Genomic DNA, 25,358 nt, shown 5'->3' with positions numbered 1-25,358 from the left:
CGGCCCAACCAGTCCATGCCGGCGTTTATGCTCCACTCGAGCCTCCTCCCGTCTTTCCTCATCTAAATCTATCAGCATAACCCTCTATTCCCTTCTCCCTCATATGCTTGTCCAGCCTCCCCTTAAATCTAACCGCACCCTAAATGCATCAATACTATTCGCTTCAACCAGTCCCTGTGGTAGCTAGTTCCACATTCTCACCACTCTCTGGGTAAAGAAGTTTCTTCTGAATTCCCTATTGGATTTCTCGGTGACTGTCTTATATTGATGGTCTCTAGTTATGCTCTTCCCCACAAGTGGAAACATTCTCTCTGTATCCACTCAATCAAAACCTTTCATCATTTTAAAGACCTCTATTAGATCACCCCTCAGCCTTCTTTTCAAGAGAAAAGAGACCCAGCCTGTTCATCCTTTCCTGATATATATACCCTCGCATTTCTGGTATCATCCTTGTAAATCTTCTCTGCACCCTCTCCAGTGCCTCTATATCCTTTTTATAATATGGCCAATTTGGGCCAATGTATATGGATATAATGTTTTTAATATATATATATATATATACACACATACATAAATATTTATGTAGAGAAGGTGCTAGATAGAAGGGAGAGACAGACCATGTCTCTCTTCGGATGCACAGATGTCCTGAAAGGCATATGCAGGGTGTTGAATTTATTCCTCTGTAACTGGGTCAAGTTGCCCCAGGAGAGCCATAAAGCCCAGCAGTCAGGTGTGAGCTGACCCAGCAGACAGAAACAGCCAAACATTTGTCATTTTCAATAAAATACTAACGTGAAATTTGAAGCCGGGATCAAACACTGAAATTCCATGACTCGGCTGCTCCGTACTGAAATACTGAACTACCATGCAGGAATACGAGTCTCTCTGTGCCTCGTTCACTCAATTATATCAACCCACGAAATACCCCAGAAAGCGAAAGCCCATTTTTGCCCATCAATATGCTCCTTCTGCAGACCATGAATTGATAGCAGCCCAGTCCCCAGGGGACCTAAGCCCACCGTTAAGAGCAAATTGTGAATCTCGTTGAGAGAGGCCGCGAGGCTCGCTGGCGTGCGAAATGGGAGTTGCAGTTGTGGGAGGATTTTAACGGGAGGGTGGGATTGGGGCATGGGAGGTTCAGCAAGGACCCTTCCTATTAGCCTAGGTGAGCCTTCAGGCACACCTTTATTCGTGAGATCCGCACGCAGATTTTTTTGCCAGTGATAAGCCGCGGGTCACGCAGTTGAACAGCGCCAAGTTTGAAACGAGTAGAAGAGAAGATAAGCCACATCAGGAATTAGTGATTAGGTGATGTCAAGCTTGGTTTTGAAAGGCTGAAAATAGTAGAAGGGAAGGGAAGCTTAAGGCAAAGAATTCCACATTTTGGAGTTCCTGCAATCAACAACCTGCATTTATATAGCACCTTTAATGTAGTAAAATGTCCTAGGGCGCTTCACAGGAGTGTTATAGAACACAATAATTACTTGTCAATAAAACCACAACTAATGTTTGAAGCTGTGCCGTTTGCCTTGTACAAGTGACATCTCTCTCTGTCAATTTCACTGTTATTTTTAAGAACTTGCTGTATTTGCACATTAATTGTGCATTAAATTCGCCCAGAAAGTTAGGGCTTGTACTTGACTTTTAACGACATGATAATGTCAATCAACTCTCCAGCCCAGAAAGGGAGCAGATTAAATGGTTGCGTCTCGTTCCTGCATGGAGGGAATTTTTACATTATTTTCTCTGTCTCTTCCTTCTCCCTCTCTTAATCGAATCTTTCTTTCCCTCTTCTCTTTCTGCACCTGATTTGACTCTAATTCACCCTCCTTCTCCATTGTACCACTGTTTCTTTCTGAATCCTTAAATCTGATTGGTTAAGGTGAGCGACTGCTGGTCCCATCGTCTGCCAAGATACCGGTGCCCCGTTACACTCCTCCCACCGTTATCAGTTCACGCTTCCAGCAACTTACTTGGCAAAACCATTTTCGAGCTGAAGGGTGAGGAAAAAGTCTAACGTACTGGATATGCCGTGAGATATCCTGCTGCAGCAAGATTCGGATTACATCGGATATACGGCACAGAAACATCCCATTCGGCCCAACCAGTCCATGCCGGCATTTATGCTCCATTCGAGCCTCCTCCCGTCTTTCCTCATCTAAATCTATCAGCATAACCCTCTATTCCCTTCTCCCTCATATGCTTGTCTAGCCTCCCCTTAAATGCATCGATACTATTCGCATTTTGACACAGAGCCACACATGGAGAAATTAGGCCGGATAACCACAAGCTTGGCCAAGGAGATAGGTTTTAAGGAGCGTCTTCAAGGAGGAAAGAGACGTAGAATGGGAGAGAGGTTTAGGTAGGGAAATCCAGGGCTTACGTCCTTGGCAGCTGAAGGCACAGCCGCCAATGGTTGAGCGATTATAATCGGGGATGCTCAAAAGGCCAGAATTAGACGAATGCAGATATCGCAGAAAGCAATAGATGTGATGAGTCCCAATTTCAAAACTGAAAGGATTCACAGAGAAAAAAGGGATTGTAGGGGGGTTGGCGGGTTTAAAGCTCAAAGTACATGGCTTCTCCACTCGTTGGTGCCGGCAACACGTTCCCAGTAAGCCAAATAAAGATTCAGAGTAGATGGCAACTAATCTTTTGAGACAATAGATTTGATAAGATAATAAAACGAAACCATAGCTTTCAACAGACACCCACACAACCCGTCAGAAAAGCTTTTCTTTAATCATGGTCGTCCCTGCTTCTCGATTAATGGAGTTGGTGGTTACTGTAAGCAACTCTGACTGAACATATTATCAATTGTAACAATAGGTAAACAACTCGATGTGACGTGGAACCTGGTCACGAGGGAAATCGATTTGTAATGCCGGGGAAAATATGATTACTCTCCAGAATCCAAATGCGTGGTTATATATGTGCTCATCGAATGTTTTGTTTGAGTGAATATTCATCATGAATAAAGAGGGTAACTTTGATAAAATGCTCGTGTGATGATAAACTCCATCGCCTGTATACGACAGGAGCTGCAGCTGGGGCATGAACACTCTCATGTTTGCCTCTCCCTGCTGCAAACGAGACAGTAAGGACCAAAATTGCCCTCAGTGTCGTCAGAGAGGATCAGAAAAGTTGTATATCCGATCGAGTAAATTAATCTTGTGTTATGGAGGGGATCTTTTTTTAAAAATTCGTTCCTGGGATGTGGGCCAGGCCGGCATTTATTGCCCATCCCTAATTGCCCCTTGAGAAGGTGGTGGTGAGCCGCCTTCTTGAACTGCTGCAGTCCGTGTGGTGAAGGTGCTCCTACAATGCTGTTAGGGAGGGAGTTCCAGGATTTTGACCCAGCGATGATGAAGGAACGGTGATATATTTCCAAGTGAGGATGGTGTGTGACTTGGAGGGGCACGTGGAGGTGGTGGTGTCCCCATGTGCCTGCTGCCCTTGTCCTTCGAGGTGGTAGAGGTCGCGGGTTTCTACCCAGTTCAAAACTACTGGGAGTGGGACACTTAAAAAACATAATTTGCATGCACAAAAGGAATGCTTTGCGTGCATGTTATCAGACTGGTTTTGTACACCCACGGAACCTTTGAATAAATGCAGCATTGCAAAATCAAACTCTGTCTGAAACTAGACTATCAGTTTCAAAACTAGAACAGGGTAATGATTATTGAGCAAATTCGATGCACTAATGTAAAGAAAGACTTGCATTAAATTACACCTTTCACATCCTCAGGACATCCCAAATCGCTTCACAGCCAATGAAGTATTTTTTGAAGTGTAGTCAGTGTTGTTATACAGCCAACTTGCACACAGCAAGGCCCCACAAACAACAGTAAGGTGACTGATCAGCTCATTTATTTTGGTGCTGTTGGTAGAGGGTGGAGTGTCGACTGGGGCAACACCTCAGCTCTTCTTCACATAGTGCTATGAGATCTTGAGAGGGCAGACAAGACCTCAGTTTATCATTTTATCTAAAGGACAGTGACAGCACTCCCTCAGTAAAGAAAGACTTGCTTTTATATAGCACCTTTCACAACCCCAGGACGTTCTAAAGTGTTTTACAGCCGAGGAAGTACTTTTTTAAGTGCAAGAAATGCGGCAGCCAATTTGCACACAGCAAGCTCTCACAAACTGCAATGAGATAACAACCAGTTTGTTGGGTGTTCATTGAGGCATGAATGTTGGCCAGTACACTGGGAGAACTCTCTTACTCTTCCTCAAATCATGCCATGGGTTCTAATAGGTATGTAAAGAGAAAAAGGTTAGTAAAGACAAACGTAGGTCCCCTGCAGTCAGAATCAGGGGAAGTCATAACGGGGAACAAAGAAATGGCAGACCAATTGAACAAGTACTTTGGTTCGGTATTCACTAAGGAGGATACAAACAACCTTCCGGATATAAAAGGGGTCAGAGGGTCTAGTAAGGAGGGGGAACTGAAGGAAATCTTTATTAGTCAGGAAATTGTGTTGGGGAAATTGATGGGATTGAAGGCCGATAAATCCCCAGGGCCTGATGGACTGCATCCCAGAGTACTTAAGGAGGTGGCCTTGGAAATAGCGGATGCATTGACAGTCATTTTCCAACATTCCATTGACTCTGGATCAGTTCCTATGGAGTGGAGGATAGCCAATGTAACCCCACTTTTTAAAAAAGGAGGGAGAGAGAAAACAGGGAATTATAGACCGGTCAGCCTGACCTCAGTAGTGGGTAAAATGATGGAATCAATTATTAAGGATGTCATAGCAGTGCATCTGGAAAATGGTGACATGATAGGTCCAAGTCAGCATGGATTTGTGAAAGGGAAATCATGCTTGACAAATCTTCTGGAATTTTTTGAGGATGTTTCCAGTAAAGTGGACAAAGGAGAACCAGTTGATGTGGTATATTTGGACTTTCAGAAGGCTTTCGACAAGGTCCCACACAAGAGATTAATGTGCAAAGTTAAAGCACATGGGATTGGGGGTAGTGTGCTGACGTGGATTGAGAACTGGTTGTCAGACAGGAAGCAAAGAGTAGGAGTAAACGGGTACTTTTCAGAATGGCAGGCAGTGACTAGTGGGGTGCCGCAAGGTTCTGTGCTGGGGCCCCAGCTGTTTACATTGTACATTAATGATTTAGACGAGGGGATTAAATGCAGTATCTCCAAATTTGCGGATGACACTAAGTTGGGTGGCAGTGTGAGCTGCGAGGAGGATGCTATTAGGCTGCAGAGTGACTTGGATAGGTTAGGTGAGTGGGCAAATGCATGGCAGATGAAGTATAATGTGGATAAATGTGAGGTTATCCACTTTGGTGGTAAAAACAGAGAGACAGACTATTATCTGAATGGTGACAGATTAGGAAAAGGGAAGGTGCAACGAGACCTGGGTGTCATGGTACATCAGTCATTGAAGGTTAGCATGCAGGTACAGCAGGCGATTAAGAAAGCAAATGGCATGTTGGCCTTCATAGCAAGGGGATTTGAATACAGGGGCAGGGAGGTGTTGCTACAGTTGTACAGGGCCTTGGTGAGGCCACACCTGGAGTATTGTGTACAGTTTTGGTCTCCTAACTTGAGGAAGGACATTCTTGCTATTGAGGGAGTGCAGCGAAGATTCACCAGACTGATTCCCGGGATGGCGGGACTGACCTATCAAGAAAGACTGGATCAACTGGGCTTGTATTCACTGGAGTTCAGAAGAATGAGAGGGGACCTCATAGAAACGTTTAAAATTCTGACGGGTTTAGACAGGTTAGATGCAGGAAGAATGTTCCCAATGTTGGGGAAGTCCAGAACCAGGGGTCACAGTCTGAGGATAAGGGGCAAGCCATTTAGGACCGAGATGAGGAGAAACTTCTTCACCCAGAGAGTGGTGAACCCGTGGAATTCTCTACCACAGAAAGTAGTTGAGGCCAATTCACTAAATATATTCAAAAGGGAGTTAGATGAAGTCCTTACTACTCGGGGGAATCAAGGGTTATGGCGAGAAAGCAGGAAGGGGGTACTGAAGTTTCATGTTCAGCCATGAACTCATTGAATGGCGGTGCAGGCTAGAAGGGCTGAATGGCCTGCTCCTGCACCTATTTTCTATGTTTCTATGTAATATGTCCTTACTATACAGTATAAATGCACACGAGGCCCATACTTGAGAAAAGATCACTCTGTGACCAGTTATCTTTATTACCAAGACCTCAAGAGGCAGACGGTGGGTGGAGCTTCCCCTTTTATACCAGAAAGTCCAGGTTAGGAGCGTCTCCCACAAGTTTGCCCCCTGTGGTCAGTGTTCTCATACAACTTAGGTCAGCTTATACATGGGTTACAATGACAGTTGAATACATGACAGGTTCTTTTACGTCTGTCTGAAATGGCAAAGAGGGCCTCGGTTTAAGAATATAATAACATAAATAGGAGCAAGAGTAGGCCATTCGGCCCTGTTTGAGCATTCAATAAGATCATGGCTGATCTTGTAACTCAACTCCACATTTTCTCACTATCCCCATATCCCTTGATTCCAAGAAATCTATAAATCTCCATCTTCAATATCCTTAACGATGGTTTAACGCCACATCTGAAAAACAGCACCTCCACCAGTGTAGTGCTGGGTACAGCACAGAAGTGCCACATAGATCCTGTGCCCAAGTCGCTGGAGTGGGGCTTGAACCCACAGCTTTCTGACTCGGTGAGAACACTGGCACTGAGCTAAGGCTGACACAAATAATTAATAAGCAGATAATTAAAACTAAAGGACAACCTTGCTCTGGGAGGCTGCGTGTTGCCCATCAAATTGCCCTGCAGCAGAACGAAACCCTACAGAGTGCTAACCATTATTCGGTCATAAATTTTAAAAAGAATAAAAAATTTCTAGACATTCGACAATAAATGATATATTTACGTAATTATTTTTCCCAGCGTTTCTGCTTCTGGGAATCATTAACAATTGTACAGCAAGGCTGTTTACATAAAAGAAAGAAAAGATTTGCATTTGTATAGCACCTTTCACAACCACCTGATGTCCCAAAGCACTTTCCAGCTAATGAAACACTTTTGGAGTGTAGTCACTGTTGTAATGTAGGAAACGCAGCAGCCAATTTGCGCACAGCAAGCTCCCACAAACAGCAATAACCAGTTAAACTCTTTTTGTTATGTTGATTGAGGAATAAATATTGGCCAGGACATCGGGGATAACTTGGCCTACTCCTGTTCCTAATTCTTATGTTCTTATGTTCTTATTAATGTTGGGGAAGTCCAGAACCAGGGGTCACAGTCTAAGGATAAGGGGTAAGCCATTTAGGACCGAGATGAGGAGAAACTTCTTCACCCAGAGAGTGGTGAACCTGTGGAATTCTCTACCACAAAAAGTTATTGAGGCCAATTCACTAAATATATTCAAAAAGGAGTTCGATGTAGTCCTTACTACTAAGGGGATCAAGGGGTATGGCGAGAAAGCAGGAACGAGGTACTGAAGTTGCATGTTCAGCCATGAACTCATTGAATGGCAGTGCAGGCTCGAAGGGCCGAATGGCCTAATCCTGCACCTATTTTCTATGTTTCTATGTTTCTAACTCTTCTTGACAGTGCCATGGGATCTTTTACATCCACCGAAAAGAGCAGACGGGGCCTCGGTTTAACGTCTCATCTGTAAGACGGTACCTCCGGCAGTGCAGCACTCCCTCAACACTGCACTGGAGTGAGAGCCTAGATTTTTATGCTCAAGTCTCTGGAGTGGGACTTGAATTCACAACCTTCTGACTCAGAGGTGAGAATGTTACCCACTGAGCCACTTGCTGACACATAGTAACAGGAGGAGGCCATTCAGCCCTTCGAGCCTGTTCCGCCATTCAGTCAGATTATGGCTGATCTGTACCTCAATTCCATTTACCCTTGCTTTGATCCGTATTCCTTGATACCTTTACCTAATAAATTTCGATGGAGGAGGAGTAAACTGCTGCCTGAATCTATTGGGAACTGAACGTTTAGCCTCTCAGAGCTCAGTGTCCTTTGCAACTTTCAAAATGTGCGTATTTCTGATCCTGAAACCACTTCAAATAATGAATGCCTAAGTTTATACGCAAGTAGAACATGAGCACAATCGGGGTGAAATTCGTCCGCGGGTGGCAAGGCAAAACGGACGATAGCGAATCGATAGCCTGCTTCCGACTCTTATTTTCCAAGGTGAATTTCACCCCCAGTATGTTTCATTTCTTCAAGGATTTTGCTGCATTTTCATGTGACTGCGGGAAGGGGGGATCGGGGGGGGGGGCGAGATGAAATTCCTCCTGTTCATTATTTTGTTCACGCCAAGGGTCTTTATTGTAAAATTCACAGCACAACTCTTAAATATTATCGAGCCCCAGTGAATTGGTGTACCACCAGCAGTGGCACTGAGCCCCACAGATCAGCAAGATCCCAGGTTGACTCTTCAGCCTGCACTGAAGTAGTTGAACTCAGCTGGTACAGCGGCGGGGTTGCTACAGTTGAATTGAGTGGGCTGTGCGGAGCAGAATGAGCTGCGGGCTCCTACTTGGGATCAGTGGAATGTGTGCATCTTGTGTCCGTGGATAATGAGCGAGCATATGGTTGTAAGGCCCCCATGGTAGAATAGCCCACTGCAACCCGCTGTCAAAGCTCACCCACGAGGTGTGGCTATTTAAGAGAAGTAGTGGAGGGCTATTGGCACCTTTGAACTGTAACCTCAGCTCAAGTCACCATCTCAGGGACAAGACTATTAAGGGAAGATTTGCTTTGACTGAAGATGATTTCAGTGCCTGTCAAATTGAGTGGGGAGGGGGGTGGGGTGGAGATGTGAAATTCAAAGTTGAAATAAGCAAAAGCTCACACAGATAATTGATATCCGACTTTGATCATTTGGATCCCTCCTAATGTTCAGTTCAATAACTCCTTCCAGCCACTTCCTTGATGTGCTAATGGATTTTGTGCGAAGTTTGGAGCTTTGCGTTGGTGTGTTGAAGATGGACTGAGACACGAAGTTAATTGTTGCCTCTCTACTTAATCTTCCAGTAGCTAAATGTTCTTTTAATGCCTCATTGTTAGTGGCTTCTGGAGGTTTGGTAGCTGATCTCTGCAGTGCTGCACACACTGCTGACTAACGTCTCCTTTATATAGCAGGACCTTTTTATTTATTTATTCGTTCCTGGGATGTGGCAAGGCTGGCATTTATTGCCCATCCCTAATTGCCCTTGAGAAGGTGGTGGTGAGTCGCCTTCTTGAACCGCTGCAGTCCGTGTGGTGAAGGTGCTCCCACAGTGCTGACTTTGCCATAGCGGTTTAGTACAACTGAATGGCTCGTTGGGCCTTTTCAGAGGGCAGTTAAGAGTCAACCACAGTGTGGTGGGTCTGGAGTCACATATAGGCCCAACCGGGTAAGGACGGCAGATTTCCTTCCCTGAAGGACATTAGTGAACCAGATGGGTTTTTACAACAATCCGGTAGTTTTCATGGTTGCCATTACTGTTACTGGCTTTTAAATTCCAGACTTATTTAATTAACTGAATTTAAATTCCCCAGTTGCCCTGAGGGGATTTGAACTCATGTTTCTGGATCATTAGTCCAGGCCTCTCGATTTCCAGTCCAGTAACATAACCACTATGCTACTGTTCCCTATAACAGGACTACTCCAAATAGGAGGGATTCTGTAATGGGCTAGATTTCCCAGCGCTGTTTATATTGCGCAAGGCAGATTCCATGATCGCAACAGCTGCATGCCGAACACCATGATCTCCTGCACTCCAGGGATCGTGAAGCCATCCGGTGCGCAGCGCCCTGGTACAGCCCCGGATGCTAACTTTGCTTCCGCCCCCCTGCAGTATCGCCGGGCGACAACAACTGCAAGCTGCAGGAGGCATTGCGAGGTCGGCCGGCCGCTTGGGGAGCGGTAGTTAAAGCGATTGTCGGTCAGGTAGGCGGAAAAATTTTATTCAAGCCTCTCTGCATTTTTTTTCTATTTTTCTACTGCCGCGATTGATCAGCCCTGCACTCTGTTAGCGTGCTTGGGGCTGATCGTCATGGATCACAGGTACCGTCACAGAGCAGTCCATTCATTTCCCTGCAGAGCCCTCAGCGATGGCCCTTCCCTTTAAGGGAGGGAAGGAGTCTCTGATCCCGGCAATGCTGCACGGGACATTGTGCCGCGCTCTGCCGCTACCACCCCTCTTGCCTGGTTTAGTGCTCCAAGGGAAGCGGTAACACTTGATGTAGCACTCCACTTCCCTCCTGGAGCGCTAAACCGGAAGTTCCCATCCACTAGAATTGTGTCCCGCCCGGCGATACTTCTGCGCTCCCACAAAAGTTAGCACCCCAAAAGGGGAGGTTCCCATTTTCTAGCCCCATCAATCTCAATTTTGACATTTTCAAATGGACCCTCAGCCTCAAATGCGTATAGTGAATAAAAGCAGCTCTCACAAAGACCCCTGTGGAACACCAGTCACCGCAACTTTCCAGTCCAGGAAACCGCCTTTTATCCCTTACCTTTTATTTTCTGCCCTCCAATCATTCCTCTCTCTGTTCATGTGGTCACATTCCCCCTAATTACATGTGCCAATATTTTTGCAATACATCTGTTTTATCTGGTACCTTTTCATGGCTATGGGGTGAGAGTGGGATTGGTTTTGGATTGTTCCAGCAAAGACATGATGGGCAGGGTGGCCTCCTACTGTGCTGTCAAAGTCTATGGTTCCAAACGCTTTTTGCAACTCTCTATCAGCCACATCCATTGCACTTGCATTTTTCTTATTTATCCTTTATTTCTTCAAAGCATTCTACAAGGTTGGTCAAGCACGGCGTGCTTTTTAGTAATCCACGTTGACTGCCTTTGTCAACTCATTTTTATAAATTCAATCCTGTATCATAAATTCCAGTAACTTCTCAACAATTGAAGTAAAATAAACAGGCCTATAATTTCCTGGCTTAACCTTGTCTCCTTTTTTAAAGAGTGGAGCCATATTTGCCACCTGACACAATTTTGCTTCCAACAAATTTTTGAAAAATTATATTCAGAATCACCGCTATTTCTTCCTGAGCTTCCCTCAGGATCCTCGGATGTAAGCCTTAAGTTTCCGAAGCGTCTGTGATACCGTCCGTCTTGGAATAGCAACTTGTACCAACTGATCTGCCCCCACTCTGTTAGTTCTACCATCCCAATGCCCACCTCCTCTGTGAAAACTGAGGCAAAGTACAGAAGGGGCAGATTTTCGGCTGCTCTCTGCTCCGTTTTTCACCGCAGAGTGGCAGCGGTAAGGCGTTGTGGCCGGGCAGTCAGCCTCCAGCGCCCCGCAGTGATCCTCGGGTCCGCGTTAGCGGCGGCGACGAGCAACAACGCCCCTGGTTTCGACACCGGCGCGAGTTTTAACTCTTGGTCGGCCCGTAAGCCCCAAAGCGCATCCCGCAGCGAACGTCTGGGAAATCAGGCGATCCAACAATCCCGACAGCGGAGAGGTAAGTAATGGAACGGTAAAGCGAGTCCTAAAGGTAAATATGATTGCAAAAAAAGTAAAAGAAAAAACAATTTGTGTTGTCGTGGCGTGGGCTGTGTTTTGGGAATGTTTTTTGTATTTTAATTTTAGTTTTTTTTTCCCCCCTCAGGCATCTCTTGGAGCGCTCCCCGCCCGGCTCTTTAGCTCGGGAGTTTCCTATGTTCGTGCCCATGAGAGGTGTACAACACCTCCCTTAGTGCTACGCCCCCTGACTCAGGGCCCAGCTGCTCAATGTTACTCACTGGAGGCGCAAACTGTTCCCGGGCCCAAACTTTACCGCCCACTGCCATTAGCGCCCCAAAATCATCAAAGCCGAAAAATTCAGCCTGTATTTGTTGCATAGACTAAGCTTATATTCTCTTGAATACAGGAGATTAAGGGGTGATCTAATTGAGGTGTTTAAGATGATTAAAGGATTTGATAGCCCAGATAGAAAGAAAAAAAGCAAGTCTTGCATTTATATAGCACCTTTCATGACCACCAGATGCCCCAAAGAGCTTTATAGCCAATAAAGTATTTTTTGAAGTGTAGTCACTGTTGTAATGTAGCTAGAGTAGGGTATTCCAGGACAAAGGGGCATAACCTTACGATTAGAGCCAGACCATTCAGGTATCGTGGCAGGAAGAACTTCTTCACACAACGGGTCGTGGAAATTTGAAAAAGTTGAGGCTGATGAAAAGTTCAAAACTGAGATTGATAGATTTTTGAGAGGCAAGGGTATTAAGGGTTACGGAACCAAGGCGAGTAAATGGAGTTAAGATACAGAGTAGCCATGATCTAATTGAATGGCAGTACAGTCTCGAGGAGCTGAATGGCCTACTCCTGTTCCTGTGTTCCTACCTCTGCTACATTCCCTCAATCTCCGCCACAGGTTTACCTCCTTGATTCCTTGGCGGCCCGATTCTGATGTTGCACATACTCTTACTGCTAATGTCATGTAAAAAGCCTTTTTAATTTTTGTTCTTTTGCTCTTTTTCTCTCATACTCACTTTTAGCCTAATTTCCCTTTTTGTAGTTTTCCTACATTCTTTATATTAGGCCTGGCTTTCATTGTTATTATCTCCTTTGTCAGTGCTAAAAGCTGCTTTTTTTTTTAAAGTTTCAAATTTGATTTAATCTTGTGTAATCCTTCACGCTCATTGCCTTGGGGAAGTGTTGAGCAGAGGTGTCTGCAGAGAACCGAAAACAAGTTGGAGAGCCAGAACAGACCTGGTCTCCTAGCAACCCGTCACCATGGAAGCCGGCAACCCTGCTGATGTAGAGGGTTAAATTAACAGGACCTAATCTTGGCTTGTATTCCCTTGACCTATAGGAGGTTGAGGGGTGATCTGATGGAGGTGTTTAAAATATTAAAAGGATTTGATAGGTCACGGAGAAACGACTTCATCCGGTGGGGGTGGGGAAAATCAAGCATCATAAAATTAGAGCCAGGCATTCCGGAGCGAAATCAGGAAACATTTTTTCACACAAAGGGGAGCAGAAATCTGGAAATCTCCCCCACCCGCCGCCCCCCCCCCCCCACCCCCCGCCGCCCACCCCCCCCCCCCTCCTCCAAAAGGCTGTGGATGCTGGGACAGTTGAAGCTGTCAAGACCAGGCCAACATCCCCAGCATTGAAGCACTGACTACACTTGATCAGCTCCGCTGGGCAGGCCACATTGTTCGCATGCACGACACGAGACTCCCAAAACAAGCACTCTACTCGGAAATCCTACACGGCAAGTGAGCCCTAGGTGGGCAGAGGAAACGTTGCAAGGACACCCTCAAAGCCTCCCTGATAAAGTGCAACATCCCCACCGGCAGCTGGGAGTCCCTGGCCAAAGACCGCCCTAAGTGGAGGAAGTGCATCCGGGAGGGCACTGAGCACTTCGAGTCTCATCGCCGAGAGCATGCAGAAACCAAGCACAGGCAGCGGAAAGAGCGTGTGGCAAACCAGTCCCACCCACCCCTTCCCTCAACGCCTATCTGTCCCACTTGTGAAAGGGACTGTGGCTCTCGGATTGGACTGTTCAGCCACCTAAGGACTCATTTTTAGAGTGGAAGCAAGTCTTCTTCGATTTCAAGGGACTGCCTATAATGATGATGATGATGAGATAGATTTTTGTTGGGCAAGGGCATCAAGGCTAAGGGGCAAGACATTTAGGACCAAGATGAGGAGAAACTTCTTCACTCAGAATTGTGAACCTGTGGAATTCTCACCACAGAAAATTGTTGAGGCCAGTTCGTTAGATATATTCAAAAGGGAGTTAGATGTGGCCCTTACGGCTAAAGGGATCAAGGGGTATGGAGAGAAAGCAGGAATGGGGTACTGAAGTTGCATGATCAGCCATGATCATATTGAATGGTGGTGCAGACTCGAAGGGCCGAATGGCTTACTCCTGCACCTATCTTTCTATGTTTAAGGTGGGAAAATGGAGTTGAGGTGCAGATCTGTCATGATCTAATTGAATGGTGGATCATCCCGAGGGTTGATTGGCCTTCTCCTGTTCCTAACGTTGATTTGTTCCAATCTCTCACCCAAGTGCTCATTCCTTCATGTCTGATCTTAGATAGTTATTTTTCTTTAAATACTAACCTCCAGTAACTATTCTACAGTTATCTCTGTTGGCTATTCAAGCCCATTATTCACTTCCTCAGTGAGAAATAAACTTAGCTTAACCTAAAGAATTTCTGTGGCGAGCATAATTGTGCCTTGGGTCTGAAGGGTGGGGGAGTATGGCTCCGCTCTTGAAACAGGCCAGTGAGGGCATAGAGCCTAACTCAGTCCTGCCCTACCCAACAATAGTAATTCAAACTAGAATTACCATCGGTACATCAGCCCGCAGTGCTATCAAGCAGTAGAAATGTGAGACTGGATTTTAAGGAGGAGGGCAGGTTGCAGCGTGTGGCTTGGGGCAGTCGGGAAACACAGGAGGAAGGGTTTCCTGCAGACCTTGTCGACTTTAAGAGGTCAAACGCTACAGGAAGGGAGGGGAAATCAGATGGGGAGGCACTCCAAGGCTGCTCACACACATGTCCTGCCAGCCCGTTTCAGTGTCAGAGGACTAGGGTGAAGATCTCCTCTGTGTTGTCCTAGCCAGAGGTTGTGAGTGATAGAGGGAGCTGTATTCAACAGAAAGAGGGGCAGATGTCCATCTATAAAAGAAAAAAAAGACTTGCATTTATGTAACTCCTTCTATGACCTCAAGATGTCCTTAAGCTCTTTACAGCCCATTAAGTTCTTTTGGAGTGTAGTCAATGTTGTCATGTAGGCAATGCAGCAGCCAATTTGTGCACGGTAAGCTTGTATTTATATAACGTAGTGAAATGTCCCACGGCGCTTCACAGGAATATTATGAGATTAAAAATTTGACACCGAGCCACGTAAGTAGAAATTAGGGCAGGTGATCAAAAGCTTGGTCAAAGAGGTAGGTTTTAAGGAGAGTCTTGAAGGTGGAAAGAGAGGTAGAGAGGCGGAGAGGTTTAGGCAGGGAGTTCCAGAGCTTGGGGCCCAGGCAACAGAAGGCACGGCCATCAATGGTTGAGAGATTATAATCAGGGATGCTCGAGGTCGGGGTTGTGGGGCTAGAGGAGATTATACAGAGAGGGAGGGGCGAGGCCATGGAGGAATCTGAAAACAAGGATGAGAATTTTGAAATCTCGGAGTTGCTTAGCCGGAAGCCAGTGTAGGTCAGCGAGCACAGGGGTGATGGGTGAGCGGGACTTGGTGCGAGTTAGGACACAGCGGGGCTGAAATTCAGGTTCTCAGAGACTCGTTACTGTCCATTTGCGGCGGAATCTCGTGGCCGCCGCTTTATCAAATGGCCGACCCGACCCAAAATTCAGGTCAGGGATTTTTCGGCCTGGTCCCGATTCCACCCGATCCTGATGACTGCCGCAAGCACTGGAATGCACACCGCTGCCTTCCCTCACCTTAAAAATACACCGCCCGAAATTCAGGTTGAAAAATCAGCGCCCCGCCACGTGGCGCCCCCGCTAGCTTTCTCTGGCGCTGCACCTTCTCCTGACTGTGTGCGGCCCGGCAGCGCTGCGGCCCTTCAAGGGGCAGGCCCACTGCCGTGGCCGGCAGGTATTCATTTTTGCCGACCAACTTCCCACGGGTTCGGCTGGGCCGCCAACGGGCAGCCTGGCACCCCCTCTTGGGTGCCAGGCCGCTGGCCCAGCCAGAACCCTCCCTGGTGGCCCAATGGCCAAAGATTTAATATGCCCGATTCTCTTCCCTTTATCAGAGGGGAGAGAGCGTGGTGATGCACACGCGTGTGACGTCACCATTACTCCACCGCTGAGTGACAGCGGCGGTGATCCGGACCTGACCCAAATTCAGCCCTTTCCCATCTTTCCCGACATTTCAAAGTCCTCAAAAATCGATCTGACTGCATCATGGATCTCTGCGGTAAGAACATTAAAAAAAAAATCATAGGTGCACCAGCTTTCCTGCACTACTGAATTTAGGCCCCATACATGAAAGGGACTGGTAAGTGTCAGTGTGGGAGCAGCCATTTTGCATGAGACTTCCACTACATTAAGATTTCTTACTTGGCAACCATCTTGAATGTCATGTGGAAATTTCCAGTACTGGTGGGACTTGTAGTGTACAAGTATCAAAGCTCTTAAATGCTGCAATTCATCATAATTTCCAGATAGTGTCAGAAATACGCAAATGGTGTAATCAGTACTCACACTTCTCACCTCTGCTCTTCGACCCAGGTTCTGGTTGTGAGATTGGCAGGAATCCAGGGGCAAAGACAGTGGCAGTACACAAAAAGAGTGAGAAACATGTGTTTTTTTAATAATCAACATCACTGCAAAGATTTTAGCAGGTAACTTCTCGGTCTTGTGCTTAACTAATTAACTGATGCAAGAATTGTTTGTGCTCTATTCTCAGCATCTCGCTCTCTCAGGTCAGATACAACAGAAGTTAGACACAGAGTAAATGGCCCTGTACGCTGTTTGAACAAGCAATCCCAGGTCAGGTGCAGCATGGATTAAACGCAGTGTACTTTTCCTTCAACATTGCTCCATTGGATAATCCAGGCCAGGTGCAGCATGGGTTAGATGCAGAGTAAAGCTCTTTTTGCACTGTGCCGTCAAATATTCCTATGTCAGGCATGACAAGGATAGATGCAGAGTAAAACTCCCTAATCTGCTCTATTTAGAAGATCATCCCCTATTGTACCAGGGCAATTTTTCCAAATACCCACACAATCCATCTTCATGGCTTTTATGAACAGATTTGTCAATATCAGGGAACTATTAGGGCCGTGATTTGTGATCAGAAAGAGTCAGGTCACAAACCCATGTAAACGTAGGGTTTTCTTTGTTTTAAGGAGTGAAATATATTAAATAGAAAGAAGACAGACAGACTTGGATTTATATAACGCCTTTCACGATCACTGTCCATCTCAAAGCGCTTTACAGCCAATGAAGTACTTTTGGAGTGTAGTCACTGTTGTAATATAGGAAACGCGGCAGCCAATTTGTGCAAAAGCAAGCTCCCACAAACAGCAATGTGATAATGACCAGATAATCTGTTTTTGTTATGTTGATTGAGGACATATAATGGACAGGACACCGGGGATAACTCCCCTGCTCTTCTTCAAAATAGTGCCATGGGATCTTTTATGTCCACCTGAGAGAGCAGACAGGGCCTCAGTTTAACGTCTCATCCGAAAGATAGCATCTCCGACAGTGCAGCACTCCCTCAGCACTGCACTGGGAGTGTCAGCCTAAACTTTTTGTGTGCTCAAGTCCCTGGAGTGGGGACTTAAACTCACAACCTTCTGACTCAGAGGTAAGTGCGCTACCCACTGAGCCACAGCTGACACTATTTAGGTGACAACATTAAGCCGAAATAAGTGGCTCTCACTACAAAGAGGTGACAGATTTGGTAGGTCTGTCCCTGAACGAGATTGCCAATTCAGTGCTAATTTAGGAGTGGTTTTGAGCTGTAGACCCATGCTGATGAAGAACAAGATTGTGGCCATCCAAGCTCATTTGACATTGTAGCTTTACTTATCGGCAAAGACAGAAGACGTGCATCCCATCACTACGGGATGGATTCATACCTGATTTACAAGGAATGTGTGATAATAACCCAGTGGTCAGACAATACAGCTTTAATTGTTAGCGTGCTCGCAACTCCAGGGAATCCTCAGCTGTATGGCCCGCCATTTTGTTCATTTATCATCTCATTCCCTAAGACACTGACAAGCCTTTAATAATGCTACTGAGGTATTAGGGACAGCTTTATTGCTGTAATTGTAATAGTACAGGTTGAACTTCTCTTATCCAGAACTCCCTCATCCGGAACCATTCCGGCCACTGGGTGGCGCATGTGCAGAACTCTGACATGAACAAATTGAAGTCCTTCCTCGCTGCCGACATCTGCAAACTCTGGCCTGACCCCGCGATCCACCACCCTCCAGCCCCCGCCCCACCCCTCCCCCATGATCTCTGCCACACCTCCAACCCCAAGCCAGCCAGCCCCGATATCCACTTGCTCAGTACCTGTAACATCCAATTTAACGTGACCACCCCTCGTCCGGAAAAGTCCCTTATCCAGAACAGGCCAGGTCCCGAGGGTTCCGGATAAGGGAGGTTCAACCTGTAATTGTAACAGTACTAAATATTCACAATTCGAACAATCCTAAAAAAACACACTTTTCTCAGCCTGTTTAATTTGTCTTTACTATTGACTCCATTTCAAGTTTTATTTCACAATATTTTTGTACATTAACAGTAAATACTCTGCTGCACCTCCATTGCCTGTTCTGGTGCCAATTTCATGTTCGTAAAATATGATCTCTCATTGGCTGAGAAAAAGTTCCAACTATCACTTTGTAGCCCTTAGAAAAGCCATAATTTTAATGTTTGGCTCCAGCTGTGAGATTAAGGCGATCAGATTAAAAATACGGTGAGATTCAGTGCTGCAAACTCTTGACAAGATGGCTCATTGCCAACCGAGGATAAAGAGACACGGGCGTCCAACCAGTAAAAGGCAAATTAAAGACTGATGTTCTTCACCCAAAGAGTGATCAGCACATGGAAAGTAGAAAACTCACAGAATAATTTAAGGAACAGTTTCATTCCAAGTTGGGCAACTGCAGAATCTGGATAGAAGAACTGAGACGGGACGAAGAGTTGGAGAGAAGATGAGGTAAATGTAGCAGTGGTGGTTGGTGGTTGTAATGTATGCACCTGTGAGCATGTTCACAGGTTTGTGGAGCTGTTGCATCCGCGCCAGGGTGTCCTTGGAGATGGAGCACGTGGTGTCCACCGGTACGCTCACGGCCTTCCGCGAGAGGTGGGCGCCGGAGGGACTGGAGTGCATCATCACCCCCGGCAACCAAATTTTTATTTGATTTTATGTTTTAAAGTTTAATTTGTTTTAATTGCCGGTGTTTTTAGTGTCCCCCTCCCCTTTTCTAGGGGGCACTTGGAAAAAAAATTGATTTTAGTGCCCAAAAAACCCCCCAAAAAAACAAAAAAATACAAAAAACCCAAAAAACCACAAAAAAAGGGCCTTGAAAATGTTTGGTGTGTCCCCCAGATCTGGGGGCACGATTTAATGTTTTTCTCCCAAAAGAGTTGTGGAGCTGTTGGGCGGTTGGAGCCAAAGCTCCCCGTACACTGAACAGTGACTTCATAAAACTCTTTATCTCAGGTTCCTGAGTTCGAGCCCCAGCTTGCACGAATGTTTTGCCTACGGCCACACTAGTCTGAAAACGCCTGATCTTGTCTGATCTTGGAAGCTAAGCAGAGTCAGGCCTGGTTGGTACTTTGATGGAAGACCACCTGGGAATAAGGTGCAGTAGGCTTTTAACATCAGCTATGGCTCAGTGGGTCACACACTCGCCTCTAAGCCAGAAGGTTGTGGGTTCAAGTCTCACTCCAAAGACTTGAGTGCAAAAATCTAGGCTGGCACTCCAGTGCAGTGCTGAGGGAGTGCTGCACTGTCAGAAGTGGCGTCTTTCGGATGAGACGTTAAAATGAGGCCCTGTCTGCTCTCTCAAGTGGACGTAAAAGATTCCATGACACTATTTAGGGGGCACTTGTAAAAATTTATGATTTTATTGCCCCCAAAAAAATCACAAAAAACCCCCCAAAAAAAGTCCAAAAAAAAAGGGCAGTTGAAAAATGTTTGGAGTGTCCCCCAGATTGGAGGGCACTTGACTTAACTGATTTATTGTTATCCAACCAAAAGAGTTGTGGAGCTGTTGGAGGCGTGGCCTGTTCATTTGGAGCTTGGAGCAGTGAGGGAAGGAGCTCCCTGCTTGAGCTCCTGCCTGAAGGCCTGTGAGACCCTGAGAACCAGCCCAGGAAGAGGAGGAAGGGGCTTACTACAATTCACCATCTAGAGGGAGGAGGAGGAGAGCAGAAACATTAATCAATCAACGTTATTACTGCTACAGAGAGTTGGAGAGAGGGGGAAAAGATCAAATCTACATCCATCCAGTGTGGAAGGAGGGAGACTCTACAGTTTTCTACAGGTGGGTGTACTGGTGCATTCCCCGAAAGACTTTGTTTTATCGGTGGGGGGAGGAAAGAAGATAACTTCGAGTGCCGGATCATCGCGGGGGGTGTGTGTGTGCGGAAGTGTGTGTGGGCGTCTTGCTAAAAACTAGGCCCCACACTCCACTGAAGCACCCCTCCCCCATTGCCTAGCCTGGGATAGCTGGAGCTACCTGGCTGAAGACTTCAATAACACCTCATTATTAACATCGTTGGGAGTACTGTGCCTGGGTAGCTCCAGCTTTCCCAGGTGAAGACATCTTCTCCCCCCCCACCCGAAGACCATCCTATAAGACTGTGTTTTGTTTACTATCTGGGGGGTGCACCCCAAGCAACACCCACCTATCACTGTGAGGGGAGACCTGCTCTCACAGCTTCCCTCTTTCCCACCCCCCTCTCTCTCTCTCTCTCTCTCTGTCTCTCCCCTCTCTCTCTGAGAGCCCTTTCCTCCTTAATTAAGAATTAAGACAACTGAGCAGAGGGAGCAAGCCCCCTCCCCAAATCGTTAACTACGGGAGAGGTGTGCCTCCTTAAGAGCTCCCTCTGCTCATATATTAAACGAGGCCGTTAAGACCATTAAGGTCTGTGACTTTGGGGTGGGTGTAGCCCTTAAAGGGACCCCGTGATGGCGACCCCATCCACGCCGGTGGCAGGGCCAGCGAGGACGTACGCGCAGGCGGCGTCTGCATCCACGGCGCCTCCTGCCACCGTTCCGATTAATAATGAAGAAGCATGGGGTCAAGAGCTACACTCACCCCACAATGAGCATTGAGGAGTGCGTGCGGGCGATGGCTGGGGTAGTCAGCCCCTCGACCATTGTCGCAGCCTCCAAAATGTCTGCGAAGGCTGTGTTCTTCCTGGGGTCGGAGCGGGCGGTGTCCCTGGCCCTTGAAAAGGGGCTCACGGTGGGCGGGACGTTCCTGCCGGTGGACCCTCTCGAGGCCACCGCGCAGAGAGTCATTCTTTCGAACGTCCCGCCCTTTGTTCCCGCTGGGCTCCTCCTCCCTCACCTACATCAACTGGAGGAGGTAAGGTTGGGATTAACCCGATACCGCTCGGCCTCAGGGAGAACAGCCTGCGCCACGTGTTCTCCTTCCGCCGCCAGCTTTTTGTCCGGCTGGCGTGGGAGGAGACGACGGAGGGCAGCTTTAATGTAGTGCACGAGGGGACTGCCTACCATGTCTTCTGGACGTCGGACGGCGTGCGGTGCCATGCCTGTAGGGAGGTGGGGCACGTTCGTAAGAACTGCCCCGCCTCCAAGGTCGCCAAGCCACCGAAGGCGGCCAAGGCTGGCGCCGCCGACACCCCTCCCCCTAGTAGCGTCGTGAGGTGGAGGGGGAACAACATCCCTCCACGGAGGAGTCGGTGCCCGCCGCGTGTCCCGCGTCCCCCACCAGCGCCCCCAAACTGCGCCGTAGGCGGGGGGGAAACTGTCCCCGGGCAGGGTCAGACAGTCGAGGCTGCCCAGCCTCTGCCTCGCGGGGATGGCGAGGAAGATCTGCCTGTCGTGGGGGGCGTGGGGCCGGCGGAGGAATGCGTTGCCACCGGGTCGAGCGTCCCGGGGACTGAGGCGGGCGGGGCTGAAAAGGCCGAACCTGAGCCCGCCCAGCCATTATCCAACTTCCCCCGGGAGTTGCTCGATCCGGTAGATAATGAACAGTTTATTGATTTTAATGATTCTGCACACGCTGGGCCGGGGGGTGGCGGCGGGGAGGGGGAAGAACACCAACCCTAGCCCCCAACTTTGGAGCTGGGGGACTTGGAGGACCTGGAGAATTTCTTAAAGCAGGTCTCTCCATGTTCCCCGGTCCCTGGGGCGGAGGAGGAACCCCTTCCGCTGCTGCTTCCTGACCCGGCACCACAGTTAAAAGAGCCCAGTGGGGACTCCTCTGCCGACGATACTGGGGGTGGGATCGGGTCAGAGACAGGGCAGGATGGAGCGGCCGGGCCGTTTGCCGTACCTCGTGCGGTCAACGGGCCGGCTGCTGGCGGCGACCTCCCGGAGGGGGATGGGGACTCGGTGGAGGACGCGGGAGAAGATCTGGAGTCCATCGCCAGTGAGGCGGTGGATCTCCTCGCGCCCGCCGCTGAGTCCCGCCTCATTCCTGTAAAGGAGCTCCGGGACTTTTTGGACCAGAGCCAGAGTCGCCGCAACCGAGCCCATCTGGCCCTGGAAAAATGGTCCGAGCCGGTGCTGCTCATCACGTCCGTCCGCGCCGCCGCTAAAACCATGGCCGCGGGCGGGCCCTTATCAAAGGCGCAAAGCCTTGAGCTGCGCCGGCTCAAAAAGTTCCTCGCTGGGTTGCTGAGGGAGTGGAGGTCAACAAACGACTCCACTTCCCCCCCCACAATCGGTTAGGTAGAGGTTGCACTATGCTTTTGTCATGAAGATAACCATAGCCAGCCTCAACATCAACGGCGGCAGAGAGGCACGCCGTAGATTTAACAATTTTTCGCTCCTGCGGGAGGGGAAATATGCGGTATGCTTCCTGCAAGAAACCCACACCGTTCCGGGAGACGAAGCCACGTGGCTCCTGGAATGGCAAGGAGAGGTCCGCATGAGCCACCTCACCGCCACTTCTTGTGGGGTGGCCATCTTGCTGGCCCCGCATTTTCAGCTGGAGATCTTGGGGGTCGAGGAGCCCGTGCCAGGCCACTTGCTGCACGTCACGGTTCACCTGGGGGACGTGCCGCTCCATCTCGTGAACGTGTACGTCCCTCAGCCCGGCCCGCAGCAGATGCGCTTCTTTGAAGAGGTGTCCGCTCTTCTTGGCTCCGTCGACATCGAGCGGTTCCAGGACTCGTTCCGTCATTTCTGGGCCGACTGGAGAAGGAAGCAGGGGGGCTTCCCCTCCTTGAGGTTATGGTGGGACGTGGGCAAGGCTCACGTCCGTGTCTTCTGTCAAGTGTATGCGAGGGGGTCGACCAAGAGGCGGGCGGCCAGGGTCGGGCGCCTAGAAAAAGAGGTGCTGGACCTGGAGTCCCGTCTCGGTCAAGTCGTTGAGGACCGGGCCCTGCGGACGGTGTACGAAGCGAAGAAGGCCGCACTGAAGGACCTGCATTTCGTCGGGTCCCGAGGCGAGTTCATGAGGTCGCGGATCCGGTTCCTGCGGGATCTGGACCGCGGCTCCCCCTTCTTCTACTCGCTGGAAAAAAGACAGGGTGTCCGTAAGCAGCTCTTGACGCTGCTGGCCGACGACGGCTCTCTCGTCTCGGATCCGGAGGGCGTCAGCAACAGGGCCCGAGACTATTACGGGGCTCTGTTCTCTCCGGAGCCGTCCAGCGAGGAAGCGCGTAGAGTTTTGTGGGAGGACCTGCTGAAGGTCGGCCCGGAGGGCGGCGAAAATCTGGAAGCTCCGCTAAGCCTGGCGGAGCTGACCGGCGCCCTCAACTGGCTCTCGAGGGGAAAAGCCCCGGGGCTAGACGGGCTGACCGTGGAGTTTCACAGGGCGTTCTGGGACGTCCTGGGGGGCGACTACACGCGGGTCCTGGGGGAAAGTCTGGCGACCGGGGATATGCCCCTCTCTTGGCGCAGGGCAGTCATCGATCTCACCCTTCTTAAGAACTGGCGCCCGGTCTCCCTCCTCAGCACGGACTACAAAATCTTCGCCAGGGTGATGTCTGCTCGCCTTGGCGCCGTGCTGGACCACATGATCCACCCAGACCAGTCCTACACGGTCCCGGGCCGGACAAATCCACGATAACATCCATCTGGTCCGGGACCTCATCCATCATTCCCAGGAGGCTGGTCTGTCAGTTGCCTTCCTATCTCTTGACCAAGAGAAGGCGTTCGACAGGGTGGATCACGACTATCTGTTCGGAACTCTGCATGCTTTCGGGGTCGGGATGCATTTCGTCGCCCAAATCAGACTTTTGTACGCCGCCGCGGAGTGTCTGATTAAGGTTAACGGGTCCTTGACGGCGCCCCTTCGCTTTGGGAGAGGGGTGCGCCAGGGATGCCCCATGCCCGGCCAGTTATATGCCATTTGCGTGGAGCCTTTCCTGCGCCTCCTGCGGACGAGGTTGACGGGACTGGCTCTGCAAGGGCCGGGCGTGGAGGTCGTCCTGTCGGCTAACGCCGATGACGTGCTCCTCACGGTAGAGGATCCCGCTGACCTGCGGAGGATGCGTGAGTGCCAGGAGATTTACTCGGCCGCATCCTCCGCCAGGATCAACTGGGAGAAATGTTCCGGACTCCTGGTGGGACAGTGGCGGATGGACTCCCTGCCGGAGGAGCTCAGACCTTTTGCCTGGAGCACGACCCATCTCCGCTATCTGGGAGTCTACCTTAGCCCCGACAAGGAAGCCTAGCCGGCGAACTGGCAAGAGCTGGAGGCCAAGGTCGGCGCTCGCCTAGGGCGCTGGACAGGACTGCTCCGAGTGCTGTCCTACAGGGGTCGAGCGCTAGTCATAAACCAGCTGGTGGCAGCTATGCTATGGTACCGGCTGGTCACTTTGACCCCTCCCCCTGCGTTTGTCGCCAAGATACAGAAGAAGCTGGTGGACTTCTTCTGGAACAACAAGAAGCACTGGGTCTCTGCCGCGGTCTTGAGTCTCCCGCTTAGGGAGGGCGGTCAGTCGTTGGAGTGCGTCAGCACCCAGCTAGCGACTTTCCGTCTTCAGACCCTGCAGAGATTCCTTTACGTCGAGCCCCCTCCTAGGTGGCGTGCACTGGCGACGTATTTCTTCCGCCAGCAGCACGGCCTCAACTACGACACGCAGCTCCTGTTTGTGAGCTTGGGAGGCGTCAGGACCGCCGTCCAGGAGCTGCCTGTCTTTTACAAGGAACTCACCAGGATCTGGAACAAAGTCTCCACCAAGCGCAGCTCTCCACCGGCTGGAGTGGCGGCCGTCCTGCAGGAGCCGCTGCTCAGGAATCCGTACCTCCACGACCGAGGTTTTAGATGGCAGTTGGACGAGAGGGCTGTGGCTGGTGAGGTGACCATGGTCAGGGACCTGCTCGATGGCGGAGGAGCGGGCTGGATGGCGCCAGACACGCAGGCACGGCGCCTAAATTCGGCCGACGTCCGCCGCGCGGCCAATGCCATCGAGTCACTAAAAACAGCACTGGGCCCTGACTCCGTTAGGTGTGTCGAGGAGGCTCAAGCATGTGAGGAGATCCCGTCCAAACTGACCCCCGTCCGGACGGAATTCCTCATCAGCGCCAAACCCCGGAACCTCCCTCGCCATGGCATACCATCTTGCTGTCCTGAGGAGGCGGGGGTCCCCGATGGAGTGCACTCTACGCGGGAGTCCTCCCACTATTTAGCGGGGACTTGGCCTGGAGGGTGGTGCATGGAGCAGTCCCGTGCAATAAATTTTTAAGCCGGTTCACGGACTCCCAGGCCGCCTGCAATTTCTGCG

The 25,358-nt window shown here is 49.3% G+C and overlaps 1 protein-coding gene and 1 pseudogene across 1 annotated transcript in view; both read left to right on the top strand.

The window, feature by feature from the left end:
* LOC139228143 (solute carrier organic anion transporter family member 3A1-like) overlaps positions 1–25,358 on the top strand; it is a 215,057-nt gene that overhangs the window by 72,575 nt on the left and 117,124 nt on the right. The window lies entirely within an intron of this gene.
* LOC139228349 (5S ribosomal RNA) lies at positions 19,184–19,300 on the top strand (annotated as a pseudogene).

Source organism: Pristiophorus japonicus, chromosome 17 (assembly GCF_044704955.1).
Source record: "Pristiophorus japonicus isolate sPriJap1 chromosome 17, sPriJap1.hap1, whole genome shotgun sequence".
Lineage (NCBI taxonomy): Eukaryota > Metazoa > Chordata > Chondrichthyes > Pristiophoridae > Pristiophorus > Pristiophorus japonicus.
This window is presented reverse-complemented; position numbering and strand designations above follow the sequence as displayed.